General features: G+C 38.0%; 1 pseudogene; it reads left to right on the top strand.

Moving 5' to 3' along the window:
* Positions 1-16918: 16918 nt before the first annotated feature.
* Positions 16919-17131, top strand: LOC130044618 (uncharacterized; annotated as a pseudogene).
* The last annotated feature ends 1340 nt before the right edge of the window (positions 17132-18471 follow it).

Raw genomic sequence — 18471 nt, 5'->3', positions numbered from 1 at the left:
CTCTATAAAACAATGGGAATAATTTGTGATATATCACTCATGCTGAATTTTAAAAATTATTGGGAATGTGTAAATTCTGTGCTAATTTTCACGCTCTGTTCTTCATAAAGACCAACTTCATTGGAGTGGGCTTCAATCTAATAATAGGTGCCTTTAATGAGAGAGGTAGCAATTGTGATTTTCAAACCATGAAACTAAATCCATCAAGTAACTTGAGAAATAGGATGCACAAGTACCTTAAGGCATGCACTACTGCACCTCCTTAAGGTCTCTTAAGCAGCTCCTTTCTATGTTAATTTCTATGGATTCAATGAAATAGCTTTCTTCCTTTAACATTAAAATAACAAATTGCAGGATGTGATTCTAAGGTTTTTGTTTTCCCAGACAGAGGACTCACTACAAATTGGTGTCTGTTTGCATTTCTTTGACTGAGTGCTGGACTGTTTCTTTGACTGAATTCTAGTGCTTGCCTGAAGAAGTAGAAGACTGAATAGCAGGAAACTGGAAAAAAAAAAGGTTTTTGCCTCTGGAGAACATCAAGAATCAGGCCTCTCTAGGGTCCATAGCTGCAACAACTGTAACAGAGCAGTTCCTCTAGGCCAGTTCCTCCTCTGAGCTCTCCTAGCAGCCTCAGGCTACACTTACCCTTCAGCTCTGAGCGGCTCTGACCTGCACATTTCATAAGTCTATTAGACGGTCTAGCAGAAGTAGGAGCAGCTTGCTCAGAAAGCTCCCTGGTTTGGAGCTTCCTATAACCATTAGCAAATGTAGGAGAAGGAAATGACCGTCTGCAAGGCCCCTTGCCTTTGAAACCTCTCCCCGAATGACTTAGAAATGTGACCTTGGAAGGGAATTACTGTCTGGAGTGAGCCTCAGATGGGGACATTTACCAGCCAATTTCAGAAATCAGACTGACTTTGCAGGGCAAACTCCATGTCTCATGGCCTTGGATTATATAACTCTGACTTGGGCTGCAAGCCCTTTAGGTAAAGGTAAGTCTAGAGATTGCTCCAGGTTCAGTGGGTCAGATGTACTACATGACCCAGAAGCCCACTTGTGAAAAAGTCCCTATAGACCTCCTTTAGCTGCTAACAAGTTCCACTAACAAGTTCCTGATATATTTCCATTAAACAGAACTTCCACAAGAAGTTGGTCTCCAGTTGCTATCCCTAGTGTTCATGCTGTCAGTACTTGGTCAGCTTCTGTCCTGTGTCCTCAAGTGGCCCCACGTGACAAGCAACCGCTTGCTTCACCTTCTAGCCCTGGCTTCTTTCATGGTTCGGAGCAGTTTGAAATCTGTCCATCTTGGCTGATTACTCTCCGCATTCCCACACTAGGAGACAAGGTCTGCAGGTGGTCGACATATCAGTGGCCCCCAGAATGCTGTGTTCTCCTTTGTTCACCTTACTAGTGTTGTATGGGATTGTGGGGGTGTGTGTGTGTGATTGATTCCTTATTAATGCTTTCAACAGCATTGTTATGTTTCCTGATAAGGCAGGGACCCTTCAGTCACCATCACTAATTGGTTTTGCATCATACCCTCCCGCCCTTCCCAATTTTTCCTACCTTCTTAGATCTTTCCACTTGCTTTTTTGGTGCATATGCAGATTCTCTTGCTTTTCTTTGCATAAATGCAGATTCTCCAGTCATGGAGTCTTTTTCAGGGACTGTTTTAGCAAATTAGTACATGCAATGTGCTTTTTGGTCTTGTACTTGGGGAAGGGATGAGCCAGGCATCTTAGCATTTTAATTTGTTCACTATCTTATCGGCACTTAATTGAAATCACATCAGTATATCACAGAACTTTATCAACTGAAATGACAATAGTAATTAAAAAGACTATTGGAAGCCATTACATTCAGATCAACTCATCAGCTTGAATCAAGACTTGGATAAAGCAAGTCTTCAAAAGTATTCAGAATTATTATGGTTTCTTTGCATCAGTGTTTGTTGACCTGTCTCTGACTGTGGTCTCCTTCTGTATGTTTCATACCTGTGCCCTCCCTTCTTTCTTTTTGTTGTCCCCGTAGTTTTGTGCAAGACCCCCTAATGTATGAGATTATCACCTGTGTCTCCCTTAAAATATTCTGGGGCCCACAGGGCCATGTAGCCCTTGGTTGAGAAAAGTTGCTCTCCATCACACAGAGATATTGAAGATCTAATTTTACTCCTTCCTTTTAAACAGAATACTATTGCTTTAAGAAGTAAAATGACTCACCAGGTTCAGAAAATATAGTTCACTAATTACCAATTGAACTTTCAATTAAAATAATATTTCAGGCTAATATGGTAATATAAAAACAGTTGCTTATGTGATTAAATTCTCACTCCGAATAATTATTGATTGACTGAAAACTGTACATTAGCTTTTCTTCTTTTGTCTTCTGAGTAACATTAATGCAAAATAAATTAAGTCAAATGAAACTATATTCTATCAATGTGAAGCCTAGTTTTTGATGGATTGGCTTCAGAGGAATGCTGCTTCACTAATATTTTAATTATAATTTCATAGTCATTATTTCTTAATGTATGAGTTAAGTCCTCACATGTATTTTTACTAAATGTATATGTCAGAGTTGGAAAAAGTTTGACAAACATTGCTTTAGATGATGATTACAAGTAAGATATTGGGAGGAGATTTAGAAATATGTTTAAGGAACACTAAACATAATCAAATTATTTTCTTCAAGCAACATGTTTAATTATAGGCTCTAGTCACATCACATATATGTTTTGCCAGTTCTTTGTCTTCATGATGACTCTGTAACAAATGATAGTTGCTGCTTTTACTCCTTGAAATAGTTTTAAGGGCTAGGGAGATAAATCAATTGGTTGTGTGCATTCATAGCATATGTAAGATCTTGATTTCATCCTTTAGCTCAGTATTGCCTCTAGACACCAGTGGATTAGCACTTGTAGCGCATAAGCACCACTGGCTGTGGACCAGCCCAAACCTGCTGAAGGCTTATTCCTAGCTTTGTGCTCATGGATCACTCTTGGAAAGTCTCAGACGTAGGGCATTTGTGGTGGAGTCTTGGATCAAACCAAGAAAAATCTACAAGTAAACACCTGTATCTCATTACTATCTCACTACTATCTCTCCAGTTCTATCTCTTACATTTCTTTCTTTTTTGTTTGGGGAACACACTCGCTGGTGATCAGGGCTCACTTCTTCTTGGTTCTATGTGACGGATAATTCCTGATGGACTCAAGGAATTCTATATGTACTGGGAATTGAACCTGGGGAAGCTGTTTGCAAGGCAAGCATCCTACCAGCTGCACTACCTCTCCAGCCCACCAGTATATTTTTTTGAAAAGTTACCTACACTTGTATGTCCCTTTAGACATTTGTGGAAAAAGTATTATTCATCTACAATAATGTAAATGCTCTTGAAATAATAAAGAGTGCAGCTTTTGAATTCTAACATAATGTGTTCTCATCTTTTGACAAGAGCCCTTCATTCTTGGTACTCTTCAATCCAATTTGACCAAGATTATACTTTTCTTTTTAATTTCATTAAGTTTTCTATGTTTTATGTTGAAAATACAAAATTGTAAAAATATGTATGTATTGTAACTAAAATACTTGACATTGTATGTGAAAACAATAGTATGGCCGTTGTTATTTAGCTAAGTTTTTTTTATATACATTCCTGTTACTCATTAAAAAATGTATATATATATATATATATATATATATATGGTAACATCTGATTCTTGAATGTTGGGGCAATGATTTATTTTCCTTATTATTTTCTGCTCTTTAAAAATAAGAGTCACTTTTCTCTGCTTCCAACTTCACAAATCCCTGATGAGGTCAGTGCTTTCTAAAGTAGAAGGCAATTTTATCCACTCTAAATGAACAATTAGCATAAATTCATCTCTCTTGCATAGGATGAGTTCTCCATTTAGATAACCATGGTTTATTTTAACATCTTCTGTACACTTCAATAGCTTGAAGGAGTCTGCAAGCTATTAGCCCAAAATGATTCTTCGCTTTCAAATAGCTGATTTTATAAGATGAGCTTTCTTCAACTTCTGTATTACCATTTCATACCTAATAAAAACAGGTTCAACCAGTCAAATTCCTGGATGACTGACCTTTATTAACTGGTAATTTAGAAACATGATTTTTGGAATATTTTATCTTATAACACACAGACATTGTGTGTGTATGTGTGTGTATGTGCGTGTGAGTGTGTGTATTTGTTTTCTTTTGCCCAAAGAGGAAATATAAAGTTTTAAAATATGATAGAATGATAGAGAAGCAATGTGTACTTTTCTATGTGGTTTGATGAAGTTAGCTGATTTAATTATAAAATTCTATGGCTATTAAATGTTATTCTTGGACTATGCCTATATATAATCATATGACTATTAAATGTTATTCTTGGACTATGCCAATATATCCTTAAAATATGAGATAATATCTATTTTATAAAGCTATATGTTTTTTTCTTGTTTTTGGCCATGCTTATTATTTCCTTCTAGAGGACAACAGGCAGAGTGTTTGCCTTGCACACAGCCAACCTGGGTTCTATTCTTCTGTCCCTCTCTCTGAGAGCCTGACAATCTACAGAGAGTATCCCTCCTGCACGGCAAGCCTGGAAAGCTCCCCTGTGGCATATTTGATATGCCTAAAACAGTAACAACAAGTTTCACAATGGAGACATTACTGGTGCCCACTCAAGCAAATCGATGAACAACGGGAGGACAGAGCTACAGTGCAGTGCTATGGTTTTTTTCTAGAATATATATTTTTTCTCTAAAAATTTTTTTTGAGAGACAATATATTAAGCAATCATTTTATCAAATATTTTACAATTTTAATCTCTATAAATCACTATTTGGATGTATAGGAAAAACTCTCAGAGACTGTACCAATCATCTACTCTTTTAGGAAGGACTAATCTACAATGTTGACTCACACCAGGCTTGCATGCTCAAGATTATGCAATGCAGGATGAAGCATACATTGTCATTGTGTGCTCTAAATATTAAGGTAGAGGTAATGATAATTTGCAGCTGGAAGGAGGTTTCCAATGTCATATTGCTTTCATCTTTTCATCTTTCTAATCATTATATCTCAGCCAGATCTCTTGCTCTGTATCACTCTTATTATGAGGTAGCTCTTTAGGCTAAAATTTTCCTATGTGTAGTCCATTAAAAACAGAAACCATTTTGATTAGCTTCTTTGAGAGCTTTATTATAAAATGCTATCCAGATAAAGACTAGAGAGTTAAAATAGCAATGTACATAAAGAATGTTTTGTGAATTTTATAATATTTAGTGTTAGGCATTTATCAACAGCCGGTGATACGAAGCTGGTAAATTTTAAGGTATTCCAGGCAAGATTCTATCAAAAAATAGATGATTCACTCAGATTAATTAATTAAAATTTTATGAAAGTTCATTTAAATAAACCTGACAGAAACTGTGGCTTCCAGGAAGATGAAGAAGACATATTTCCCAATTACTCTAATAATTATGGGTCAATATAAACAATCACCCATTAGAAATGCAAATGTGTGGTGGGGGTGGGGGAATATATATGTGTGTATATATATATATATATATATGTAGCACTGCACTAGCACTAGCATTGTTGTGTCATCGTTCATCAATTTGCTCAAGCAGGCACCAGTAACGTCTCTATTCATCTCTGTCTCCTGGTAGTGTACTCCAATGGCATCTGCTCGCTTCAGTATTATGAAGTTAGACTTGTTGTTATTATTTTTGGCATATGGAATACGCCACAGGTAGTTTGCCAGGCTCTGCCATGCCGGACGGGATACTCTTGATAGTTTGCCCAGCTCTCTGAGAAGGATAGAGGAATCAAACCTGGGTCGGCCTCATGCCAGGCAAACGCCCTACCCGCTGGGCTATCACTCCTATATATGTAATTTAAAGCTACAATAAAAATATCTCCTAAACAAAAGGCCAGGAATGGCTATCATAACAGCAAGCTGATAGGCAATAACTCTACTACTTCAGTGGTACTGCCATGTGGAAAAATGTATCCATTATCCCTTTGCCACAAAAGAAGCACTGTAGCACTGTTCTCCCTTTGTTCACCTATTTGAATGTCTCCATTTTGAGACTTGTTGTTTCTGGGTTTGTCATATTGAATACATGATGGGTAGCTTGCCAGGCTTTGCTGTGCAGGCAAGATACTCTCAGTAGCTTGCAGGGCTCTCTGAGAGAGGGAAGGAATCAAACTTGGCTCAGCTGGGTGCAAGGCAAACACCCTACCCGCTGTGCTATCGCTCCAGCCCCTACAAAAGAAGACTAATAGGAAATCTAAATTTCCTCTACCATGCAAACTCTCATGATAAATGCTAGTTCTACTATCAGGGAAGTACCAGGAAAAGTCATTTAAACACTTGGGTCTTTCATTTTTATTGGCTCTATGGAAGCACACATCCACTTACCAGTAGGCTGCCTCTGACATACTTTCATGGTGTGTAGGTGTGACTGGTCTAAATGTCAGGTGGGGATGATGCTCAGACTTCCTGATGCTTTCTCCAAACTACTCCTGATATTACAGTAGAGTGTTTTTCAGAAACCTAGGTTCTCTAGTGTCCAGTACTAAATTCCCAGCTGTTCAATCTTCTAGAGAGTATATGGAGGGCAATACAAAGACATCCATATCCCTTTATCAGCCCAAAATATAAAAATGGAGACAGAAGTTATATAAAGAATAACAGAAAGTGCCAATATACGCAAAAAAGAAAGAAATTATACTTACCTAATTGTAATGAGGGAATCACTGTTTTTCTTATGCCATAGTATTGTCAAAAGAAGACAGCTAATGAAAGTCTGTGTATGTGTGTGTTCTCAGTGCTGGAGGAATCACTCTTGACCTCAAACATGCAAGGGAAGTATTATAAATTTAATTGCAGAGTGATGGAGAGATAACGCAGCAGGTAGGGTGTTTGCCTTGCACACAGCTGACTGAATTTGATCCTAGCATCCCATAAGTTCCTCTGAGCAATGCCGGGTGTGAACTGCCTTGTGTAACCACCAAAATAAGATTAAAATAGATTGAATTGCACTTTGTTCTTGAAAGATAAGGTGTTCATAAGATATAAAACCTTGTAATGTAAGATTGAAAACAATCATATTTTAATTGAAAATAATTTATTGGAACCAAAACCCAGAAATATTTTTCTTTGAAAAATGGCAATCAATAGATTCTAAAACCAAGATAATAAATGTCTTTGAATTACAGCAGAATTGTAAAGCAACCATAATAAAACTACTTTAGAAAGCAGTTGTATTAATGCTTATACATATAAATTTACCATTGTAGTATAAAAAATGTCAAAAAAAACTTATAAAGAAGAACACATTAGAATTTTATAACTGGTTAATATAGATTAAAAGATAGTGTATAGGCAATAGAAAATTGGAAGAAACAATGAAAATAATTAGTAATCTAGGAGTGAACAAGATCAATTAATCCAACAGAAAACATACTAACCCAAAATAGCTCATTGGAGATTGTGGCATTGTTCCTAAAGATCTAACAATTTTGCTGCCACAGTGCTTGTGAGATGAAAGACCATAGAGCTATAAAGTAGATTCAAAGAAGGAAATATCTGAAAATATTAACCAAAGGGCTGTAGTGATAGTAAGGTGGGCAAGGTACTTGTCTAACCCAGGTTTCATCCTCAGTACCCTGCATGGGACCTGAGCTATACTGAGTGCTCTGAGAGCAGAACCAGGAGTAAGCCCCAAGCACAGCAGGTGTGGCCCTCAAAACAAAACAAAACAAAATTTCAGTCAAAATCTGATATAGACAAATTCAAAATTTCTGTTGAAAATATTTGGCACCCTTCTTTAAGGGTGTCAAATAAATAAGAACGGAGAATTACTCCATAGTCTGGAGCGATAGCACAGCGGGTAGGGCGTTCGCCTTACAAGCGGCCAACATGGCCGACCCGAGTTCGATTCCTCCACCCCTCTCGGAGAGCCCGGCAAGCTGCCGAGAGTATTCGATATGCCAGACACAGTAACAACAAAGTCTCCAATGGAGACGTTACTGGGCCCGCTCGAGCAAATCGACGATCAACGGGAGGGCCTTTTTTAACATCAATCAAGAAGTTCCAACTGGTCTCCAATATATCCTCCAATAACTGGATTAAATGATTTTGTAATGTTGGCAGAATAGTTACCAAGACATACATTATTGGGGCATAATAGCAGTAGTATTTTTGCCTTGCAAGTCACCAGCCCGGCCAAGCCGGGTTCAATTCCTCCGCCCCTCTAGGAGAGCCCGGCAAGCTACTGAGAGTATTTCGCCCAAACAGCAAAGCCTGGCAAGCTACTTGTGATGTATTCGATATACCAAACACAGTAACAAGAAGTCTCACAATGGAGACATTACTGGACCCGATCAAGCAAATCAATGAACAACGGGAGGACAGTGCTACATATTTAAGTTGTGGAGCAATAGCACAGTGGGTAGGGCATCTACCTTGTATGTGGCCCACCTGGATTCGATTCCTCCGCCCCTCTAGAAGATCCTAGCATGCTACTGTGAGTATCTTGCCCGCATGGCAAAGCCTGGCAAGCTCCCTGTGACGTATTCATTATGCCAAAAACAGTAACAACAATTCTCACAATTTGTTGTGAGATGTTACTGGTGCCTGCTCGAGCAAATCGATAAACAATGGGAGGAGGACAGTGACAGTGACAGTGAAAATCATATGTAACTAGTACTTTGGGAATAACAATACATACAACAGAAAAAATATCAAACCCTTGAAAAAAAACAAGCACTAAGGAAAAATATAAGGAAAAAGAACGGAATGAAATGCAACATATCAAAATATGTCAGGCACAACCATGCTTAAAGTTGTAAGCGATCAGGAAAATATATATTAAAACCATAGCAAATGTTATCACACACCTATAGATGACTGTAATAAAACATAATTACAACACAAAAAGCTAGGGAGCCTTTGAAGAATCTAGATTTCTTATAGATTGATGTTGAGGAAGAAAAGAGTTTCAATTATTCTTGGAAATCGTCCATTTCTTTTCTTTTTTTGGAGGGACGGGGGCATACTGGACAGTAATCAGAGCTCACTCCTGTCTCTGAGCTCAGTGATCTCTCCTGACAATACATGGGCAACAATTGTACTGCCTGGAATGAACCCAGAATGGGTGTGTGCAAGGCAATAGCTGTATTATATCTTTGGCCTCAGTTGATTTCTGAAAACTCTTAGTTTGTAGCTAGCATGCAACTCGGTAAATGTACTCTTGAAAAAATAAAAATGTATCTGCACATAGAAACCTACCCAGTAGTTTTTAAAGCATTTTCTTTTATAATAGCTCCAAATTGGAAATAACCCAGTGTACGACTATTTAAACTGTGATTCATGACTTGGAATACTATTCACTAATAGAAAGGAAATAATAGTTAAATTGACAGCAGGAAGAAGTAAATAGATATAATGATAGCAATAAAGATGATTTATACAAGAAGGCAAATATTTTTCCATTGGTTCTTTCTGAAACTCATTATTGATACCCTGATCATTTCAATTCTATTGTGGCTTGCTATCATGGTATATACAGTATGTAGAGAGTACCAGTTTGGGAAAGTTTAAAAAAAAACTGAAAATTAGAGTCATGACAAATTGATAAGAATTTTTTCCCATTTTAATGTTTTTTAAAATTTTGGGGTGACAGTATTTGTTCATAAGGAGCTCTATCATAGTGAGAAAATTAGAGTCATGTTCCAGACCAGACTCTCAGTTGTCCATTTATGGCTCTCTAATCTACTTACTTTTTTTTCCTGTGGCCACAGTGTTCTATGACTTTTCCCCCCATACCCCACTCCAAGTTTCATGTTACAGCTCCCAGTGATGCAATTTTCACCTGTGGACACCATGAAATATCCTGGGGCCTACAGAAAGCTATATGATATCTAATTGAAAAATGTATTCTTGGAACCAGAACGATAATACAGTAGGTAAAGCACTTGTCTTGCATTTGGTTGACCCAGAATCAACCCCTAGTATCCCACATGCTCCCCTGAGTACTGTCAGGAGTGATTCCTGAGTTGATAATCAAAAGTAAACCCCTGATCATCTCCAGGTGTAGCCTAAAACCAAAGAAAAAGAAAATGAAAAAGAAATATGTTCTTCTAGATTACACTAAACCAAATTTCATTCAATGAAATTGTACATATAGTTTATATGTATTTATAGGGATGGTTTGATATTACCATGAGAAAGAATAACATTAAACACATATCTAACAGAGTGATAAATGCTATGAAGATGCAATGAAAGAATGATCTAGATAAGATAATGAAGATCATTTAATGGAATTTTTTTTTCTTTTTAGCTGCCTGTCAAGGTGGAGTTTCTAGAAGAAGTTGCTATTTCCTTGAATATCTATCTGGAAGGAGGAAAGGAATAATGCAACACTATTTGCGAGGATAGCAAATGGAGGAAACAGAGTACAAAGGCATGAAAGTGTGAAAATGAGCTTCATATTTATAGACGCACAAACGCAATTAATATAATTAGAGCTATATAGAAAAACAAAAGAATATCAAGGGCTATTATCACAATAGTAATAAGAGATTAAATTCTATTCAATTGGTAGGTTCTTTGGAGAATTTTAATTTGTTTTGAGTAAGATCAACAGCCAGTTTCTTTCTGCACATGTAAGAAACATTACTCATTTGACATTCAGGGGTTCACTCTACTGAATGGAGCACTGACTGAGTGGTTAGGGTTGAACCAGGGAAAACAATTTATTATTCCAGGCCTTGGGTTATAGTGGATTAAACTTGAATGCAACTCTGAAGTTGGTGGGAAGGAAATACTTTTCCATATATGGCTTGAATTCACAAGATTTTCTGACACTAAATGTTGGTATGAAAAAAAAGAGAAAAGCTAAACTTTGGGTTTTAGTCTCAACAATACCAAGATACATTTGTATTCTTTCTAGAAATACCAAAATATTGACATTCTTCTGAAAGTCATATTTCATTTAGACAGTACATTTGGGCAATTTTCCCAACACCCCAGAAAGTTCATTTTAATGCTATGACTGTAAAAGTTCACAATTTATGTTCCTAGTTATTATATTTTGTGTCTTGGTATTAATAATATACATTATAACAAGAGTTCATACTATCAGTGTGAGTTCATTTTATAAGCTTTAGAAGTTTAGGTTGATACCTGAAGTCAGATGTTTAAGACACTTTATTTTAGTTTTATAAGTGCAAGAGTTCATAGTTGTATTTTCAGATCTTAAAAAATAGTTCATAAGTCTATTATCTTTTTATACTGCTTAATAATTATGACTATGACTCATACAAATCAACCTTTCAACTAGTTTGTCATAAAATAAAGGACAAAACACAGAACATCTCAACAGAAGTTAATAAGGAGAAAAATAGTTAATACTTAAAAATTATCATCAAAATTAATTTTATAACATTTCCTAAAATTACTCTGTTAAATTAATCTTCACATTATAATACAAATTAAATTTGAAAATTATTTTATAATGTGTATAAAATGGCTATGGATCTATAGTAATTGTATCCCTGATTTTCATTCAAAAAATCAGAGAGGTAGGATAGAGTGATTTACATATGGCCATATAATTATCCTGGCACAGAGATTCAAAAAGCAGATTCCAACTTAGTGTAAAATGACACAGAGACTGAAAGAAATGACATACCGCATAGCTTTAATAATCACTTCATCATCAATTAGTGTCATGAATAAATTACTCTCTTAAGTGAGAAATTATAGACAGCCATACATAGCCCACAAAATCTGGCAGTAAGTATCTTCTGAAAATAAATTAGAAATATCATATTCTATTAGCTATGCTTACTTCATTTTAGAGATGATTATAAAAATTGGATAAAAAATATGTATAAAACATCCATCAGACAGATATAATACCACATGTGCTAACTAGCTGGTGTTAATTCCAGAAAAAATAACTCAATGATTGTTTACGTTCTAAAGTCTTTATAGAAATATTTTTTAATGTTAAATTTCAGTTCAGTTTTACACAATAAAGAAAGATTTTCGTCTTTATGTATAGCTTTTGAAAGATCATAATAAGGTATACCTATCTATATATTGAAGCAAAATGACTATCTTGGAACTTTCAATAGTTTTTTTCTTGGTGTCTATTCCATAAAAACCTTCTATTTACTCTGCCATAATAACCATTGAGCAACTTGAAGGTAAATTCCATATTGATCTGCATTGTTAATAGAAACTATACTCTGATTTTACTTAATTATTCTGAATCTTAAACCTGAACTACTTAAATTTTTTTATCTTTTTTTTTTTTAAAAATTATCACTTAAAAGTGAACACAACTTTCCTGTGGTTGTAAGGCAGACAAATACAAACTATCATTGAATAATTTTTGATAACTATGTAATTTCTATTTTTCTAGCTCTATAGTAGCTTCTGAAGTATTCACATCACATGAATGACTAGTACTGGGTATTCTGTCTTGTTAAGATCAAAATTTCTACTCTCTCCATTTTCCCACTTTGCTTTATTTTCAAGTCTTTCAGATATAATTTCTCAAGCACTTATGTACATACATCAATGTATAATTCTTATTCTAATGGAATCAATTATTTCCCTTAAGCATATGTAGTTTTAAATACTATAGAAATATATTCAATTCAGGCCAATTGACTGCTAAAACTTCCACAGTATTGCTGATTTACTTTATTCTTCTCTTCTAGAGAAAATTCTGAAGCTACTCTATGAAACAGCAACTTTTCTTCCTTTATGAGTGGTGCTTACTATGTGAAGTCATGTAAATCTTCTTGGAGTAGTCTCTTAGCACTTTCATAATGCAGTGTAATAATCCCCCAGAAATATAACTCACATGTTGAAAATAAATGCTGCTAAGTCACTGAACCAGACTAGTAAATTTGGAGGATCATGCGTCGACTCATGTGAGACTCATGCACGAGTGAAGCCCCACAGAACAAGGTAAGCGGAACTTGGTGACTTTGGACTCCAGGTTTAACAGTATCCAGAAACAGAGATTCTCTGCCTGCTTGCACCAATCTCCAGTGACCCAGGGATCACATCCAGAAGCCCCAACCTACTGGTACCAGATAAGTACCTCATTAGCAGACCTCTACTACCTTCACTACCTCCACTACCCAGCCACAATGTGAAATGCTCCAGGCTGCTTTCCGGATATCATAAGACACTTAATACCCATCATCCTAAATTACGGCACCATATTTGATGGGGTTCAAATAATGTTTGATACATGGGAAAAACTAATCGCAAAGGCAATTAGAGGCTGCCCTAAAAGCCTCTATCCTTCTCGGAGAGCCTGGCAAGCTACCAAGTGTATAAACCCACCTGCAGGGAAGAGCCTGGCAAGCTATTGGTGGTGAATTCAATATGCCAAAAACAGTAAATACAATGGGTCTCATCCCCCTGACCCTGAAAGAACCACCAATACAGAAGCGTTAAGAAGGAGGAGGAGGGGGTATGGTGCCGCCAGAAGGTCAATCTGTACCTGTGAGGCGAGTGATCAGCAGCCTGATGGTGACTTCAGACTTCCAGATACCCCAAAATTGCTGCTGTGCCTTTCGCCAGACCCCAAAAACTTGGGGCAAAGTTTACCAAGAAAGTAAAAGGCCAAAAGTTAGGTATGTGAGAAACACACCCACAAACCACCTCCAGCTCAGCTATATAATTGGAGGCAAGGCCTCTTTGGTTCCTGATTGAACTGCTTAATAGCCATGATCCCAGAGACTCAGAAACAAATCTTGAAATCCAGTGGCTTTTGGCAGAGATGCGTCGGGTCCCTGCAGTAGGTTACATGCGCTGGGCCACCCCAGGTGGGAATAGGTTTCATGCCTTGACCTGTTATCCCCAGCGGCCCAGTGGCTGCCATCCTCCAGAGGCCACTGGACAGTCAGGTTTGGGCCCCCAGTGATGAGACACACAGGGCCTCACGGGATGGGGGTGGAGCCGGTCCTGTCCTCCCCACCCCAACGAGACCCAAGTCATCGCCCATGGACGGCCTCTCTGGCTCCTGTTCAAGCTGCTTAATGGTCTTGATCCCAGAGACTCAGAAACAAATCTCAAAACCCAGAGGCTTTTGGCAGAAATGAGTCCGGACCTCGCAGTAGGTTACTGTTGCTAGGCTATCCCAAGGGGGAAGGAGTGTTGTCCTTTCGCCTGCTCCCCCTTGGCGGCTTGGTGGCCATCATCCTCCAGAGGCCATTGGACAGTAAGGTCTGGGCCCGCAGTGACTAAACTTTCTGGGCCTCACAGGATGGTGGTAGAGCCGGTCCTGATCTCCCCGTCCCAATGAGACCCCAAGTCATTGCCCAGGAACAACCTCTCTGGCTCCTGATCAAGATGCTCAACGGCCATGATCCCTGAGACTCAGGAACAAATCTCAAAACCCAGTGGCTTTTGGCAGAAATCCCTTCAGATTTAAGTGCTAAAATTTCGGAATTTCAAAATCACATGGCCCTACTCAGCCACACGACATCATATGTTATTCATAATCAGAAATAGAAAACAAATTGTCTACTGTTGCCTTTTCAGAAGATCTGAGTGTTGGGGGTAAAATCTCAAATAATAATGGTGGGTCTGGTGTCAAAATATTGAATGTGATCAAAGTAGAGAAAGAGTGATGTGGAAATCATCTGCCCCACAGGTAGGGGGAGGGTGCGGGATGGGGGTATACTGGGATTTTTGGTGGTGGAGAATGGGCACTGGTGAAGGTACAGGTGTTTCATTGTATGACCTAGACTTAGACCTAAAAGCTCTGTAACTGCTATCATGGTGATTCAATAAATAAAATGATAAAAAATGAAAAAAACGTAAGGTGGAGCTCATACCCAATTCACTCCTTAATCAGTGGCTGAATAAATAGCATTACTCCTACATAAAAAAAAGAATAAGGAAGGAGAAGCTGATTAAATCTCAAGGCCGAACTAGGCTGCCAAAATAAAGAAGGACAAAAATGACTGTCTGTACTTTCAATGCATGTACACTGGCATCGAATGCCTCCATCGAGGACCTGATGGTGCAAGCGCAAAAGGTCAAGTATGACATCATTGGTCTGACTGAGATGAGAAGGCATCAACCATATAACACCATTTTTGACACTGAAGAAGAACTGTTCCTTCAAACATGCAAAAAAAGAGGCATCGGTGGTGTCAGTGTCCTTGTCAACACGAACTTGGCCATGAGCATTGATTCATTCATTAGAATGCCTGACAACCTGAATCAGACAATTACACTTGAATAGATGTGGCTCACTGCCAGCAGTTTTTATCTCCGTTGTCTACGCACCAACATCCAATTATGATGAAGAAAAAATTGAGAAGTCCTACATGAATCTGGAGAAGTTCTATAAAAAGGACGACACTTTCTACAAGATCATTGTCGTTGATTTTAATGCCAAGATAGGACCAAAAAGATCAGCTGAAGAACTCCATATCAGGACCCATGGCCTAGAATGGAATGAACAGGGTGAGAGACTGAGTTCATCATGTCGATGAAGAAAATCCATGGTAACTCACAGTTCCAGAAGGTCGAATCTAAACATTGGACGTGGGATGGTTCCACAACAAAATTGACCACATCATATTCAACTGATGGTTTTGCCTGACCCATGTTGCTGTTATCCCAAAATTCCAAATGTGATCAGACCACCATCTCTTTCATGCAAAATTCTACAAGTTGTTCACTCGAGTCATCCTGAATAGGATGGGCAGAACACTAGATGAAGGACAAACATGAGAGCAAGCCAGGCTCCGAAAAGGATTCAGTATGATCAACCATATCCACATGGTAACCCAGCTCATTGAGGTTTCTCAGGAGTTCAAGATGCCACTCTGTCTAATGTTCACTGATTTAAAGAAAGCCCTTGATTCTGTTGAGACTGAAGCGGTCATCAGGACCCTAGCCAAACAGGGCAATCAAACTCAATAAATCAGGATCCTCCATGAGCTGTATTACGGATTCACTACCAGCATCTCACCATTCTACAAGGAAGTGATAATCCATGTCAAGAGAGGGGATCGGCAGGGTGATACCTTTGCACCGAAACTCTTCAGTGCCACCCTCAAGAATGTCATGTGATAACTGGAATGGGAAGGAATGGGAGAGAAGATAGACTGTCAGCAACTATACCACCTCTGCTTCGCTGATAACATCATTTTAATAACACCAAATATTAGCCAAGCGACACAAATACTCGCCAGCTTCGACCATGAGTGTGTAAATGTTGTACTGCAGCTGAATCTCATGAAGACAATGTTTATGAGAAAGGGACTCATTCCTGACGTTCCATTCGCTCAATGGAATAAACATCTTCGAATGCAACAGTTATGTGTACCTAGGTTGAGAAGTCAACATGACGAATGACCTGGCACCTGAGTTGCTCAGGAGGAAGAGAGTGAGTTGGAATGCCTTCAAGAGCATCGAAGAAATAGCTAAGACAACAAAGAACCTCCAGCATCGGGGACATCTCTTCGATTCCACTCTTCTTACTTGCATTAACATATGCCTCAGAGACCTGGGCCCTATGAAAACAGTATGAGAATGTTATTTGGGTCTGCCAAAGAGGAATCGAAAGAGCTATGCTTGGAGTATCAACCTTTACTCAAGTGAGAGAAAGAATCCGGAATTCTGACCTCCATTGACAATCAAGAATCAGGACGCTGTCTCATTTGCTAATGGGTAAAAAATCAGATGGGTTGGACATGTAATGCAATTTGGAGATGACTGCTGGACTAGAGCTATTACTGACTGGATTCCAATGGACATCAAAAGATTGTGTGGCTGCCCAACTACGAGATGGTCAGACTTCTTTGTCAAGACCTGAACTATCTGTTTGAGGCCCTTTCAGATGTCATTGGTAATCGCTTCTCGGCCTTTTGGCTAAGATCAAATGTAGTATCTATTCTTATCAGATGTAATTGGTATACACTCGCACATGACAGGGACAAATGGGGATGTTACTGGTGCCCATTCGAGCAAATCAATGAGTTAATGGATGTCAAGTGATTAAGTGATCAAGTGATACATAGACTAAGGGACTTTTAGAAATACAAATTTTAAGGGTAAAAATCATGTGTTTTTTTTTCATGTTTGAGTTCCTGTCAAACAATGATCTAATACCCATTCCTTCACCAGTGTAAATTTTCCACCACCAAAGGCCCCAGTATCCCTTCTCCCACATCCTCCCCCTTCCCTGCCTTTATGGCAAACAATTTTCCTTTTACTCTCTCTCTCTCTCTCTCTCTCTCTCTCTCTCTCTCTCCTTTTGGACATTATTGTTTGCTTTACAGACACTAAAAATCATTATGTTTGGTCCTTTTTCTACTTTCAGCACACATCTCCCATCCTGAGCGATCCTACAACCATCATTGATTTAGTCATCCCTTTGTATCCCAGAAATTACAAGGTTTTAATTAGTTTATAGAGTCCTTGAATTTGGTTTTGGAGATGCTTTTAAGACAGTCTGAAGCAGGTGATCCAGTAATCCACTTTTATAAACAGTTATCTTAGAAAACTTTGATTTTCAGAACTGAGTTCAGTCACTGCTTACACTAGTTACTCATGTGGTTCTTTGCTTTTCATGGAGATTCTCCTATAGAGATATTGATATATAATGGTCCCATCAGGAACTTAGGTATTAATGTCTATATGGGTATGCTCAATTATCAGTTTACTTGTTTTTGCTATATCAAATTACAAATGCTTATTATGTGCAGACTCTATGCTAGTATAAAATGTGGTATGATTTCTTCGCTCCAATAATCAGATCAAGTCATAGAAACAAGCAAATAAAACCCCAGCTACATACTTCAGACTTTATCATGATTGTCAGAGGTATAACAGCTTTCTACTTTCTTGATGTTTTGACATAACCATGCTTTCTGAACTTCCTCTAGCTCACGCACCTTGGTCACCACTTTTCAAGTATTACAGCTTTGCAGTATTTCTTTCCTTCTTACATTCTTCTTTATACAAGTCTGCATTTGAAGTGTATGATCTTTATGTACAGGGCCTTAATATAAACCACAAATGGGTTAGATTTCCGCCACTGTAGAGAAAAAGAAACTTGAGCAATGAGAAGATGATCCTTGACCCACATAGTGGTAAAGGAAATAAGAGTATCGGTTACTAACTTCCCAGTTCAGCCTGTTTCATTCTCCCTATCCTACTTTCAAACTTCATGGTGTTTGGCACATATTCACCTGACAGATGCTCATATGGAAAAACGGACGCATATACACATGCCCATGACAATACTAGGCATTTAATGCTAGGACTTATTCCAAGTGAATATTAATGTCTCAGTTCAATATAAATGACGCTGATTTTTGAGATGCACAGTATAAAAGATAGGGGACATCAATCCAGAACATTTCGAGAAGATTAGATAAAATAGGTGTGCTCTACAAAGGA

The sequence above is a fragment of the Sorex fumeus genome, unplaced genomic scaffold (genome assembly GCF_029834395.1).
Source record: "Sorex fumeus unplaced genomic scaffold, SorFum_2.1 ptg000122l, whole genome shotgun sequence".
In the NCBI taxonomy this organism is placed as follows: Eukaryota; Metazoa; Chordata; class Mammalia; order Eulipotyphla; family Soricidae; genus Sorex; species Sorex fumeus.
This window is presented reverse-complemented; position numbering and strand designations above follow the sequence as displayed.